The sequence below is a fragment of the Rousettus aegyptiacus genome, unplaced genomic scaffold (genome assembly GCF_014176215.1).
Source record: "Rousettus aegyptiacus isolate mRouAeg1 unplaced genomic scaffold, mRouAeg1.p scaffold_m13_p_1, whole genome shotgun sequence".
NCBI classification, from domain to species: domain Eukaryota; kingdom Metazoa; phylum Chordata; class Mammalia; order Chiroptera; family Pteropodidae; genus Rousettus; species Rousettus aegyptiacus.
In genome coordinates this window covers 120,572,768-120,587,703 of record NW_023416284.1, presented here as the reverse complement: position 1 = coordinate 120,587,703, position 14,936 = coordinate 120,572,768, and the positions used below count along the sequence as shown (strand labels likewise).

The 14,936-nt window shown below is 32.8% G+C and overlaps 1 long non-coding RNA gene across 1 annotated transcript in view; it reads right to left on the bottom strand.

The window, feature by feature from the left end:
- Positions 1–481: 481 nt before the first annotated feature.
- Positions 482–14,936, bottom strand: part of LOC107509277 — a 64,742-nt gene continuing 50,287 nt past the window's right edge. The window contains exon 4 of the long non-coding RNA XR_001596489.2: positions 482–603. This is a non-coding gene — a long non-coding RNA (uncharacterized LOC107509277). The remainder of the gene's footprint in view (positions 604–14,936) is intronic.

Genomic DNA, 14,936 nt, shown 5'->3' with positions numbered 1-14,936 from the left:
AGGTAAGGTTAGGACTGTAATCCGTGAGTTATCTTGGGGTAACTACTGCAGCCATAAGCACCGCTTGGCAAGTATTCTTGGGGCAAATGGGAAATGGGTTAATGGAATATGTTCAAAGGATAAAATAACTTAAAAAATAAATCATTTTAATTTTGTACTAAAATAAATATTATTCCTTGAGAAAATGACTAGACTTCCTGGCTTTAAATTTAGTTTCCACCTTATTGTCAATCATCTCAGGTCAGGCACATTACTTACCATTCCTATGCTAAGAAAACTAGGGCTAAAATAGTACTTTTTTTCATAGAGCACTTTTCAAGATTAAGTTAATTATCATTAAATAAGTTTGTGGAAATAGAGCCTAACACTTGTCAGATACTCAGTAAACGTATGATCTTCCTTTTATTTTCCCTCAATTCCCTTAAAATATAATTTTCCAGGAACATACAGGCTACTTTGAGTTACATATACTTGCCTTTTTAGCCAGAGCAAGGCTTTGACAGAGCACCCCACACTTTAATGGTGGTAAATCCAGCTTGTCAAGTAGACTTCGGTAGAAATTAGCGTTGGACACTTGTTTCATGCTTCACCTTCATTATTTCACTTGAAAGGCAAAATAACCATATAAGGTAGTTATTATTATGTCTTTTCTTCAAGTAAGAAAACCAAGGTTCAGAAAAAGGTTGAAAACTTGTCCTTAATCAGGAAGTAGGTGAGAGAGCCAGGTTCCAAGCTATGGCTTTCTTAACAGTGGGCTCTTTCTACCACATCACTGTTTTTCCAGGTAAGGCCTCTCATGTCTTATTGAGTGATGTCTGAAGTTCCACTATTACAGATTTCTTCCTATGGCTTACCTCTTTTCCTCTGTTAAATGCACATATTTTTGCAATAGTCATTGCTCTCTTGGACACGGAGAAAAAGATGCATTTGTATTTGGAAAAACTACACTTTCATTTTACATCATAGTTTATGTTCCCTGGAATGTTCTCGAAATCAATAAGCCATCTTTTTTTCCAAAAAAAGACTTTGAGCTCGTCATAAAATTCGAACAAGAAAAAGCATTTTTATAATGTCTGGTGGGAGAAATAGTACAGAACTCCTCTAGTAAAACCCGTACCTTGCTTAACAGCAATAGAGGAAAGGTTCTCCAGAGAACAAAAGTCCACTGGGTCATGTTCTTTAATGTCATACTACTTTATTCTTGTGTCTTTTTCTGACCCTTCTAAAATGCAAATTTAGATGTGAGATTGTGTAAGACACTTATTTCAGACTCTGGTATATTTCCAAATGGGAGTAGTAAAAATATTTGGAACTCATGATGTTAGTTGTAAAATTAAATCTATTTTTAGAATAATTAGTCAAATCTTAGCAAGATAGTTGCTAAGTTTTTTGGAGCATTTTAAGATGCAGCCAAATTTTACCATCTTCTGTTCCTAATTTTAAACTCGAAAGTTCGATGTGATGAGTTGATCCATAGTTCCTTAAGTAGATAAACACACATTTCTCATATGAGAAATGTATATCTGATAAGACTTAAAAATGTGTGAAAGTAGAGGGATGAAAAATGAATTAAATGAGAGAACAAAGGAAATGTCTTGAATAAGTCATTATCACATGGTAGATATTCTAGGAATTGTGCTGCATGTTTGGAAATGGCTATCTCACATGAACCATTTATTAGTCTAAAAGCATTTGACATAGTTGAAAGAAATAAGTGAAGTTTGTATGATTTATACATATTCGCAAAGGAAAATTAACAGGATTGTTTATGAAACAGATCAGTTAAATTTAAAACATTCTGAAAACTTCAGCACAGAATCATATTTACATTTTTTAGTGTCTTATTGGCATTCCAATTAATATTGTTCTAATTTCTTAAGAAAATAATGAATAAATAAAATATAGTGGTGATAGAAATATCTAAAATTAACTTCTATGTATATATGCAAATTTAAACGATTTGTCAGTTAGGGTTTATTTTTCCAAAGTCTTAATGTTGATAATGGGTAGATATTGATAGATACGAGACACTTTAAACAAAAGGATTAGGTTTGGAACAACTTTCTGCAGTTAACGAAAATGGATGACCTTCCAAAATTATTAATGATTCTGTAAATAACTTTGTTAAAAGCACATTTTGATTAACAGAATCAAAAGGGAAGAATAAAAAAATAGACCGTTAAAAATCCCTTTGTATATCTTAGGAAAGTGGCCTACACCATCACCACCTTCTCCCTGCCTGTTGCACGCATAAAAGAATTACTTAATATTTCATTAAAAACTACATTTTGAATGAAAATCTTTGAAATCAGCAAAATCATGTCATAGAAATTTTTAATTTTCCTTCTAGGTTACATTTATGATCTCTGGGTCAGTTTTCAAGATGGGAATTTAGGAAATTCTTGATTTTACTTACCGGTTAAATTATTTTCTTCAGAAGTTAATTAGGAAATAAATTTTTTCAGTAACATGATATTTTTAGAGTCCTTACTTTCTCTAACCATAATCTTCAATAATTAAATAATATGCAACACAGAAATAGAATTTGGTAAAAGCCTGTAACAATATATGTAGGGTTTTTTTTTTTTTTTTTGATATTTCTTTACTGTGGATGAAATTACTAATTCATGAAAAGTATGTCTTGACTTTCCAGTTTAATTAAGGTAAGGCTACAATGGGATATCATGACATTAGCCTGTGAGGATCTGGAATTCCCATCTTAACTGAATTGTTTCTCAAGTCACAAGGTTCTCCATAAGAAACTAAATTCGTCTATGTTTACAACCCTTGATCAATCATTATTATTTTAGTGTTTTCTGGTTCCTTTTAATACTGGGCCCCTCCATCCTAATTTTTAGGAATTTAATGACTCTTTTTATCCTTCGGAATCCTAGAGTGATCATGAGTTTCAGCCAAGCGTGCTCCCTTATGGGAACATGAATCTAACATAATCTAGTCCATGTTTGATACTACATTCATTTCCATCTGTTAGCCATGAACTCAATTTTGGCAAGTGTAACATTTTTTCATATACTTTACAGCATTTTCTTAATTTTTTTTTCTGACTTCTCTCATAAGATAAATAATTCCATTTCTACTTTATAACCCTATCTTATTTATTTATTTATTTATTTATTTATTTATTTATTTAAGCACTTTCTTTCTTTGAGGCAATACCTGATGATCCAGGCTCATCATGTATATTCTCTGCCCAGCTTTAGACTTAGTCATTTCTTTAAAGAGCTCCATTTCCTTTCATTGGAAACCATATTGAGAAATAAAGATCTCAGTGCTAAGTGTGCTTATTGCTATTGCAGTATCACTATTCTAGGCTTTTCAGTGGGAAGAGTAAGGAAATACAGGTATGTAAACCAACCTATGTGTACACATATATCTATAATTATTTTTGTCTGTCTTTCTGTTACCTCTCTCTCCAAAAGTGAGAGACCTAGTTCTCACCACTCACCATCGACGTATTTGTTCAACCCTAATAAATATGTGTCCTTATAGTTTCCAGTCAAATCACCTTTATCCAAATTTACTTATCAGCTCCTTCTTTCCTCACCTCCTTTAGTGAGGTAGTGTCATACATTTATAATACAATTAAATTTATTTGTCATAGTCTGAACTCCATCTCAAAATCCCCAACATTCTGATTGATTTTTTTAATTGCATACATTAAAATTCATTTTGGGGGGATGTATAGCTTTAGGAGATTTGACAAATGCCTATAGGTATGTTCACCACTCGAGTACCATGCAGTTCATCTCAAGCTCTCTGAAGCCAGCTGCTATTGAAGCATAGAGCCATGGACTAGCTGGTAGAGCCACACATGTAGACTCCTGTATTTGGGTCTTCTGAGAAGTAGACATTAAGATATGATTAAATGTGCAAAGATTTTATTAGAGAAAAGGCTTATATTAAAGAAAATAAGGATGGAGCTGGAAAATGCCAGGAAAGATATGAAACCAAAATGCAAATTGACCCCAAGTGAAGGAGAAGGTGGAGATTGAATGGAGATATCTGAGATTGTTATGGAGTGTAAAGCAAGTTTGGCAAAACCAGCAGGATTCCTTGAGCCGTTCACCTACAATGGAGTCCCATGTTTTCCAGGAATAAGTCAGCTTTAGTCCCCTGCAGCTCTCAATCACTGGTAGGAGGAATGCACAGGCTCTTGTCCCATCTGCATTTTTTGCCTCACCCTTCTCTTCTGAAGCTTAGCTTTTTCTGTTTGGGGAAGAACATGTAATGACAAGAATCTCGCAAATAAAAAAATGCCCCATAGAAAAGCACTTTAGTATATTTATATAGGTATATGTCACGTGTATATATGTAGGTATACCTATATATACACACATGTTACTTTACATATTCATTTAAAGTAAAGTTAAAAATAAAATAAATTTAAAATAAAAGGCAGCATGGAGAACTTCATTAATAATGACATAAACCTACATTCAATTTGATAGAAATATTTTGGATTTCTTTGAATCTTGCACCAATCTTTGATTGAAGAAAAAAAATGTGACAGTTTTCAGTGCATCTCTGTCTACTGATTCAAAAATTCTATCTATCTATATCTATATGTTAGCTTGTGTGACTCCATTAGTATTTCCCAAATAAAATTGTACCTGGCTTAAGAGAGATTTTATTCTAGCATCATTAGAATATGCATAAAAGGTAAAAATAAAGAAGAGACTTTTTTTCTATAAAAGCTCTGAGTAGGAGTTATAGTACTGTGTCCTTGAGTCCCTTGATTCGAAATGTATGGTTGCCATTATTGTTAACATCTAGGAAAACCCAGGTAGCATCAGAGACAGATGAAGAAAATAGTTCCTGAAAAACAACTCAAATTTATTTGCCACAATACAAAGGTAGTTAAAAGTAAAAGGCTGGAAATGTGAGAAAAAAGAAAATAATTAAATAATAACTATTACAGCTGTCTAGTTTTTTCCCCTGCTCAGAGGAAGAGGCAGGGTTATTGAGATACAGAATGTTCAAGTAGAAACTGTACTGCAAATAAAAATGTCAGGAGAATGGCAAGAATACAAGGCGGGGTGGGGAGGGTGGGAAAAAAAGAGAAAGCAGGGACTAGATTTTTCTGAACATTATTTTTAATGTAAATTGGCTTTACTGGGGAAATAAGAGATGAATGAAGAAGAATAACTTGCTGTGAGATTTAATATCTGTAGGAAAAATAAAGATAAATTTATGATGACATAAATATAAAACTCTAACTTAAGTTTTTATTTTCTTTCTGAAGAGCTGTTTTATACATTTTACACAAAGCATTTTAAAATAAATTGCCCAATTAGTACCTTCCTTTTTATTGTTCTACTTCCACCTGGACACAATAGCAGTTTTGGCCTTGCGCTAACATTCTTTTACTCCCACATTTCTGGAATAAATGCACTAGAGCAGGTCAAAACTCATCGACTGTAAATCTTTGACCCTTAAAAATAAAGTAGGGGTGTAATTCTTAGTTCCTCATCATAAATACAAAATGTCATTATTTCTGGCAGTCACAAGCATCGGTTTTAATTGCTATGCCAGGAACAAAAGCTTCTAGTAATATGGGTGAACCTCTTAGTTCTTTTCTTCTTCTTTTTTTAATGTCTCAAAAAGACTGGATAGAACTAAAGATCTATATGTTCATGAGATTTCAATATATGAATCATTCTATCTGCAACAAAATAGATGATAGGTAGAATAGATAAGACATCTGTTGTATAGAACAAATTATAAAGGTAAGAGAAATATAAATATAAATTAAGCAAAGCTAAACTTTATGAATTGAATCTCTAAATTTTTGGAGCTTATGTGAATTTTGAGAGGGAACAAGTTTCACGTATAACAATGACAGATATAAAATAAGCATACTGAGAACAAGGGTTTTGCATTTAGAAATAATAAGAGAGATTTCAAATGATAATTGTATTTGCATCTTTCACTGATACTGTCTCTTCAATGAGAAGTTTAATTTTTAGGGTTGTAGGATTGTCTCACTGCCATATAGCAAATTTTTGTATTAAATGTAAATTATTTAGGATTTCTGTTGTTTTAGTCAAGACCTGACCAAACATATGGAGAGAAATGTAATCTGAATAAATTCAGGAATAACTGAGGGTGAAGGGACTATAGCATCTGTCACCATGTGGTGGACGGAAGTTGGTTTGGCTAATAAAACTTACGAGACAATTTATCCTTCCTTGCTCAACTTCACATGTGTCCTTCCCAAATCTGAGAAGTTAAAGAGTACGATCTTTTTACTAATAAAGGAGTGAGACTTTGGTCAGGGAAATAAAAGTATCTGGTACTTTATAACTGGTCTGTTATAACCTCTACAAGAATCAGCCCTCTGATTGCAGTTTGGTACAAGCATAATTTGATTATATTAACAGTCCTTATGCTTTAGAAGGAATGATTAAATTAAAGTTTTATTCTGAATTTTAAAATTAAATTGGTATTTACTTCAGCTGTTTTGTTTTCAAATAATTATCCCATTTAAAATAATTTCAACAACAGTTACTACTCATCATTTATTCTAATTCACAGAAAGTTTACAGACAGTTGTAAATCAAACAGAAAAACAGTTGAAACATTATCAATTCATCTGAATTAAGTTAGTTATTTGGAACTTGAGTAGAGGTGTCTATTTGCCAACCACATTATACTTTCTCCCTTTGCTTAGTAACAGAATACTGATTTTTAGCAGGTCACACTTCTTTCTGGGATAAAAAATACATCTCATGCAAGTAGGTGTGCCTTTTGACTAGGTTATGGACAACGAGATGTAAAAAGGACAATGAGGAAAAAGAAAAAGCCCAATGAAATCACAACCATGATAGCTGATATACAAAGTTCAATCAATGGAATTGGAAGATGACAGTGTAAAAAATTTTCTAGAAAGAAAAAGAAAAGATGAAAAAATGAAGAGAAAAGATAAGGACTTAGAGCAGGGGTCCCCAACACCCAGGCTGCGGACTTTACTGGTCTGTCCTTGGCCTGTTGGGAACAGGGCCGCACAGCAGGAGGTGAGCAGCCAGCCAGCAAGCCAAGCTTCATTTGTATTTGAGTGGCTCCCCAGAGCTAGCTAGCATCACCGCCTCAGCTCCACCAGCATTAAATTCTCATAGGAGCACTGGTCTCTGGTGGCAAAAGGTTGGGGACCACCGGTTAGAGGATCAATAGAGAGGTTCCACATGAATTTAGAAAATATACCAATTGGGAGACAAAATGTCAGAGAAGTAATTATAAAAAAATTATGGGAGGACATTTCCCAGGAACAAAGGACATGATTCTCAAGTTTTCAGTGACTCACTGCATCTTTAGCCAAAAGAATGAAACGAGATTATGTACAAAGAAATGGCAACACTGCCAGTTAGACCAGTACTTTCAAACGTTCATGTGCACGTGAATCACTTGGAGATCTTGTTAAAATGCAGATTCTAATTCAGTAGGTCTGAGGTAAAACCAGAGGTCTTCTGTTCTAACAAACTGTCAGATACTGCTGCTGCTCCTCCTCCTTTCATCTACACTTTGAGTTACAAAATGCTAGCAGCTGGGGGGTCGATGCCTTTGATTTTTCAAGAGAAAATATACTGAGACCCACAATTCTATGCGCTGCCAATTTACTAGTCAAGTGTGAAAGCAGAATAAAGACATTTCCAAACATAGTGACCTCTTGTCCGAAGCTAGCAAAATGAGGGATGACCCAAGGAGAAAGACATGGGACCTAGGAAAAAGCAATCTAATGTTGCAAAATAGTGACTTAGAGAGCAATCTGATGAAAAAACTAAAACACAGTATAAGAAAATAATTAAGTAATGATCAGTTCCAAGAAAATCGATATAAATTGCTCAAGACATGATTCATAATCATAATATAACACTTGGCCCAGAAGTGATCGATTTTGTTTGTTTTGTAATATGAGAAAATGCCACACTGATAAAAATAAAAATAAGCAAAAAATTATATATAAAAATACATAAATCATCTAGATTTTACATATATAATATAATTTATGTAATTTACACATGTGATTGTTTTCTTGTAATCAGAAACAACCACAGAAGAAAAAGCTACAAGAGTTAAAATTCATTGTTTCTGCAGAGCTAATGGATAGAGTAAAATGTATCAGGGAACAGAGACTGCTTAAATTAGTTTTGAACTGTTCAGTACTATTTTATTTTTATACAATAAGAAAATATTACAATAATAAAAATAACAATAAGATGCAAAAATAAAATGATCTGTATCGATCCCATTTAAATATGATCAAATCTTAAATATCAGTGTGAGCCAAAAAACCTTTATATTTGACTTATTAATGTAAATATGTTAATATGGGACATTATCTTTGATAAAAATATGATGAATGTACAAAATTATGTTAATTTGTTAGTTCACAATAAAATGATTGACTTTAAGATACATATTTTTAATGTTGCTAATAGTAGTAGGCCGTAAAACTCATTTTACATATATTTGTATTTTAATTATAGTTGGTACAGCAACTGGAGGGCTAATGTTTAATTTACTATTTTAAAAGCTACTGCATTCTATGTTTCTATTTGACAAGAGGATCTTCAAAGGAAAATCTAAACCACAGATGTAAAATTAATCAATTTATTCTTTCAAGTATGGAAAGTACCAACTGAAATTGACATTACAAATAGAAAAACTTAAATTTTGGAAGGAGATTTGACTTTGGGTGGGGAACACAGATGGCAAGTACAGATGATTATTGTTGAATTGTATGCTTGAAACCTATATAATTTTATTAAACAATGTCACCCCAATAAATTTGATTTAAAAAATTTTGGTACAATATTTTCTTGATGTTAAAAATACAGTTTTAAATATAACTTAACAATTTTAGAATGCATGAAATAAAATATTTTATTCAGTAATAATCAGACATTCTTATAGTTTATAATAAACTTAAATGGAAACAACAGCGTTTTCTGTTTATAGTTCATTATTATATCAGCCTATATTTATAAATATTTATATTGCATGGGCAAATTGAGACTATATAGACCCTCAAGTTAGTTCTTGCTAGTTTTGATGATAATTAGAATTAGATAATTTCAGCATTTGCTAATATATTGGTTAGGAACCAGTTTTTCTGTTTTCAGAACCCTTTGGAATTTGGAATAGTAGATTTAAAAAAAAAAAACATATGTACCTGGATTGTCAAGAATCACAATTAAAATACTTGTCATCAGAAATGTGCAGAAAATAATTCTTAGAGTGCGTTTGCTCTTCATGAATCATGTAATTTGTCTAGTTGCCCAGACTTTGTATTTGCTTTAGAAACTGGTCTTTCAACTAAAATGTCCTTGCCAAGATTATTTCTGGAAATATTGATATATGTATAAATATATATACTGTCTATTTTTGAAAAGGGACATGCCAGAACTCTTAAAGTGTATGTGTCAGAAAGGAGATTTAGTAAGAGTCCTTACTTGAGATCTGTCCAATATCCTCTTGATTTTTAACATACTAGTTAAATAAGTTTGCAACAAAATTTATATGTATTCAAAATTATAAAGTAATCAAAAGAGACAATATTTTAAATATTGAAGAAATATATATCACATTATTAATCTTCAATTAAGAAAGATTATTGTTATATTAATAACTATATCGGTAATAATATTAGCCTATATTTAAAGGACACTTACTCTAATCCAGATATTTTAATAGAAACTTTATATATTTTGTTTCACTATTCCTTACAACTTTATGAGATATGCATTATTCTCATTTAATAGAGTAAATATAGAAGTTTTAAATAGTTTGTTCAAATATTCACAGCTAACAAGTATTAACCAGAGTATGAAATCCAAATCTCACTATTGAACATAATATATTCAAGATAAAAAAATCAATGCTGGAAATCGAATTACTTAAAATAGTTGCTATATAAGTAAATTAACCAAATTATACAATTTTCAATTCAGCAGCCAATTGAACATATTATACTGAAATAAACATTAAAAATAGTGGGGCACAGTTTGGCTGGAGATGTTACAGCAGCCTAATTTTTCCCTCACATACAGAGTAATTGTCATATAACAAATACTCAATAACTACATATTGAATTAAAACATTGGCTTGTACAAAAGAATGTATAAGACGTAGTTCTTGTCCTCAAGTAAAGAACTTGCCACACTACCATATGACAAAAGTTTAACTGTCAGTTGGATTCAGTTGGATGGGAGCCCAGATCTTCTCAGGTTTTTATTATTGAGAAATATACCAGGAGAACCACTGACAGACTGTTTCAACAACTTTGCTAAGTAAACAGCTCTTTCCTTTTAATAACTGCTACATGGTACACCTGTTTTTGTACACTTTAACTGAGAAACAGTGGTAAAATAATATTTTCATGTTGATAAATTATAATTCGTAGCCTATTAGAACACTGTTCAAGAAAATTAGAAAACATTTTTAAAAAGAAATTATAATTCAGAATGAAACTATGCCATAGTATTGGCAAAAGTTACATTGGTACTAAGCACAGGATTATTTTCTCAATCTTCATTACTTCTCTATATTTTATATTTTTTAGATAATCATGTAAGAATGTCAGAATAGAAAACCTATCACAGACTATGTTTAAAATGTGACTATTTCAAAATAAAAATAATCCACTAATGCAGAGATTCAAAAAAAGTTAAAACCTTACATAAAGTCAGTCAAGGTTTATAGGAAGTAAAAAGAGTAGGATAAAAACAACATATATTTCCCTAAAATAATTTAATTCTTGTTTAAATATTTACTTCAATAGCTAAAACATGATTTATACATTTAATGAAATTCTTAACTATAAAGTGGTAAAAGCTTAAATATTAAAAATGTACAAATTAAAAAATATTTTTCTGGATTCCATCCACTGGAAAGAAATATATTACATTTAGAGTCTGCCTTTACCTTTTCAACAGAATTGACTGTCATTTCACTGTCTGGAATGAAACAAAAACAAAAATGACTATTTTGCTATGACATTTGGAAGTATGTTCCATATATTAAATAGAAGAATGGGATGAAGGTATATACTCTATTTAAATTATTACAAAATAGTTTATTGATATCCAAGATATAATATTTCCTGAATCCATTTGGTAAAATTTCTAGTAGTTGGCTGTAAATTATTTATTATGTCAAACATGTAATTATATGCAAAATTATTACAATTAATGAACTTAAAATAATTATACTTAATAATAGAATAGACCTCTCCAGTACAAACTATGCTGGTAAATATTCTATTTGGTAAATGTATAAAGTCTGGAAAACAGACTGAAGTGCTTATTTTTAAAATAGACTGAATTCTGTTCAATCTTTATCTTATATGACCTGTCTGTAGAATTAAATACTGTTGACAAAGATTTTGCTTTTCTTGTTGTCATTGTTCACTTGCATTAATTTCTAAATTATAAACTTATACTTGTTAAAAAATAGCAAAATAAAAAATATACAAAGTAAAATGCAGATATGAAAATAAGCTAAAGAATTTACAAAGGAAATGTTTTAAAAACCAATTATATAAAGCTAATCTGGACACTAAAGTGAGTTTGAGAAATATGAGTCAGAGAGTGAGGCGGAGGACTCTGGGGTAAAACTCAAGAGAGCATGAAATACACTCTGTAGTGGAGAGACATTGCTTCACAGCACATGTTTGAGAATGTTGAGAGAACCTGAGGCAGCAGAGTGAGGTAGCTTCTCTGGGCATCCAAAGCCTAGAGCTGGCACAGCTTCTGAAGCATGATGAGCTTTGATCTTCTTTCCTAAGTGGTCGTCTTAAGCTATGGGTAACAGGTAATATATACTAAGTGTCTACTAAAAGCCATGATCTAAACCAAGTGATTTATATGTTACTCCATTTAATTAGCACAACTATTACTAACATTTAAAAATGAGGAAACAGTGGCTCAGAAAAGTTAAATATCGTTCCCAAGATCATATTGCTGTTCAAGGGTCAATGGTCATCTTTGGGAACTGCATCATCACTGGAGAAGGGGGTCTGACTCCTGTTTCTCCAGAAGTTTCAGTAATGGCCATAACTGAGCATGCACATTTAGAGTCATTTCATCTCTCTCCCATTAGGAGTCTATGGAACTGAGACATTTAGGTAACGAGAGTGCCACAGAAACCCACTCCTTTCTATTGCACAACACTCACAACCTGACCACCAGCAGTCTCTATCCAGAGTCCAATAGGCCAAACCTCATTATGCCCTCTTCTCTATTGTTAGCCTCACGATAAGCCCTGGCTCCCAAGGTTTCCATGCCTGATTACATGTCCTTCTTTCTTCTCTCTCCAACTCTAACTCTTTCCCTCCATCCTCTGGATGTCTTGGTCCTTCTTAAGCAAGAATTCTTTTGTTAACCTCAAGCCAGGTTTGGCTCTCCCCAGAGTCCCCTGTCACCCTAAAGCTCTCTCAAATTGTGGCTTGTTTTTATTTGTCATTCTGTTTTCTTTTTCCCCTTATATCTCTTATTCTACCAGGCTTAGTTATTGTCTGGGTATCTCTTTTGACTATCCCTGATTTTCTCACACCCTTCCCTAAAACCACTTGTATTTGAATCTCGGGTCATCAGATCAATACCCAGCTACTACTATTCACCCTCAGGTAATTGCCTTTCATTTATGATCTTAATTCCATACTCACTCTTTCTGATACCACTCTTACTCTTATTATGTAAGTAGATTATCTTTCTAGCACCCTTTCTTTTCTCCAGTACTCTTGTTCTTCACACTTCCTTAGCTACTTGCTCCCATGTCAATTCCCTAGATCTTGCCATTACTGATAACTGAACTCCTATATAATTTTAACTGTGCATACCAATTACTAATCGATACCTTTGACATTTTAAGCTCATTCTCTCCAGAATCCCAATGGCAACAATTGAGCAGTCCTATTAGGACCTCCAAAAAATCAATTCTCTCAGCATTCACTATTCTTTACCTCACTGATGTTCTTTTACCCTGAATTCCCAGGTTAAACTTTAAGGTCAGTCAGTCCTTATACAGTTACTATCGAGTTTTGGCCTAAAATCAACATTTTCTATTTCCTTATATCTACCAATTATTAAATAAATTCTTAAAAACAAGGGGATAGTTATTGTAAGGACAAGAAGGAGGACACAAAAATATTAAGGTATTGCTTTGAGTATGGAGAGGTGTGTAAGGAAATATCTGTTAAGTTTTAGAGTAAAGTTCGAGTACCCACATGCTGCTATTATTAATCATCCTACACTTTTGGAGTTCTCAGCTAAGAGAAGGTGGCACACAGAGTAAAAGTTACACATGAAACAACATAAAAATGTTACGAGTTCCTTCGAAAGTGCTTAATATAACAGAACAAAGATATGGCAAGGCTGTATTTTTGAGCATGGCCTAGATATCATATCAAACTTGGGCTTCTTTTGAATATCCTGAATCTAAATATTAAAGCCCACATGCTCACACAGGCTTATGGAAGGAGAGAGTTAGTTATTGGACAGTAATAATGTGGAAGAGACCAAAACTATTTACCTATACAGCCTCATGTGAGGATGGGATCAGAAAGAAAAAAGGGACAGACATCTCCCAGAATAAGCACTGTCCAGGTGGAAATAGAAAAGAAAACAAAGCCTGATGCTTTGGTAGTAGAAGAGGTGGTGAGAAAGACAGTGTTACCCATACAGGAGAATAAATTGATATATCACTGAGTGTGACCCAATTGTTTAATATTCTGAGCAATTTGATCAACGGCTCCTCTTACAAAAGAGAAGAAATGGCAAAGTGCTTGAGAGAGGACAGTTTGAATAGGGGAAGGTCAGAAATATTCATTTGTTTATTCAGTATATTAATTTAACACACATATTATGATGCTTGGTTCTTAAGATGCAGTGATAAATTCAATAAAGTCTCTATCTTTGAGGGGGAACAAACTTAAAAGGGGAGAATGGGCTACTAATAGCAACTGCAATTAATGCAATGGCTATATAAAATGATATGGGAACCAAAATAAATTCAAGTCATTTTTGAGGTGCTGGAAAGAAGGTGAGCTTGTTGGCAGAGGCTTTTCAAGATGGACTTTGAATTGGGGGAGTGTTTGAGGTATGTACCAATCTCTAGGTAATCGAGGTAGGGAAGAGTATTTCAGTGGCTAGAGCTGTGTGGTAATTGAATACAGGCTAGGCCACTGTAATTAATAGAGACAAATCTACAGTTACTTAAAGCAGATAGAAATTTATCCTTAATTAAGATCTGGTTAGGTAGACCAAGGCTTTGTTGGAGATCTAGTGGTGCCAAAGAATATTTCTTCTATCTTGTCCGTCTTATTCAAAAATAGGTTTTCATCATGTGGTTCACGATGGCTCCTCTTTCTACCATCACACCGCCTTTCCAGAAGTAAAGTAAAATAAAGCCAAATCCCATCCATCTAAAGAAACATCCTGGAAATTTCATACATTTTTTCCCTACTCCCTTGATCAAATCTTAGCCAGATGGCTACATTTAGGTACAAGAGAGGACAGGAAATGTAGTCTTCCAGTAGTCCATGTGCCCAATTAAAATTATGGAGGTTCCACTTATTAAAGAAGCGGAAAATGCTTATGGGAGGAAAGAAGCAGTTATTGCCACAGCAATATCTTTTTTACTGTATAAATATGTTTAAGTTTTCACTAAATATAGAATTTTTAGTGCTCTGTATGAAATGAAAGAAATATTTTGGATAAAATAGTAGGGGAAATACCCTAACGTTTTAATGTCTGCTTCAAGTTATTGATTGAAATTTAAAGTTAGAAAGTAAGCTAACTTGATCAAAAGATGAACTTCTGAATACTTGTGGTTTGGTTAGTTAATTAACCAACGCTCTCCCCATCTTTCTGTTCTTTCCTTGGCGCTTCTTCTCAGATTCCTTTGATAGTCTCTATACC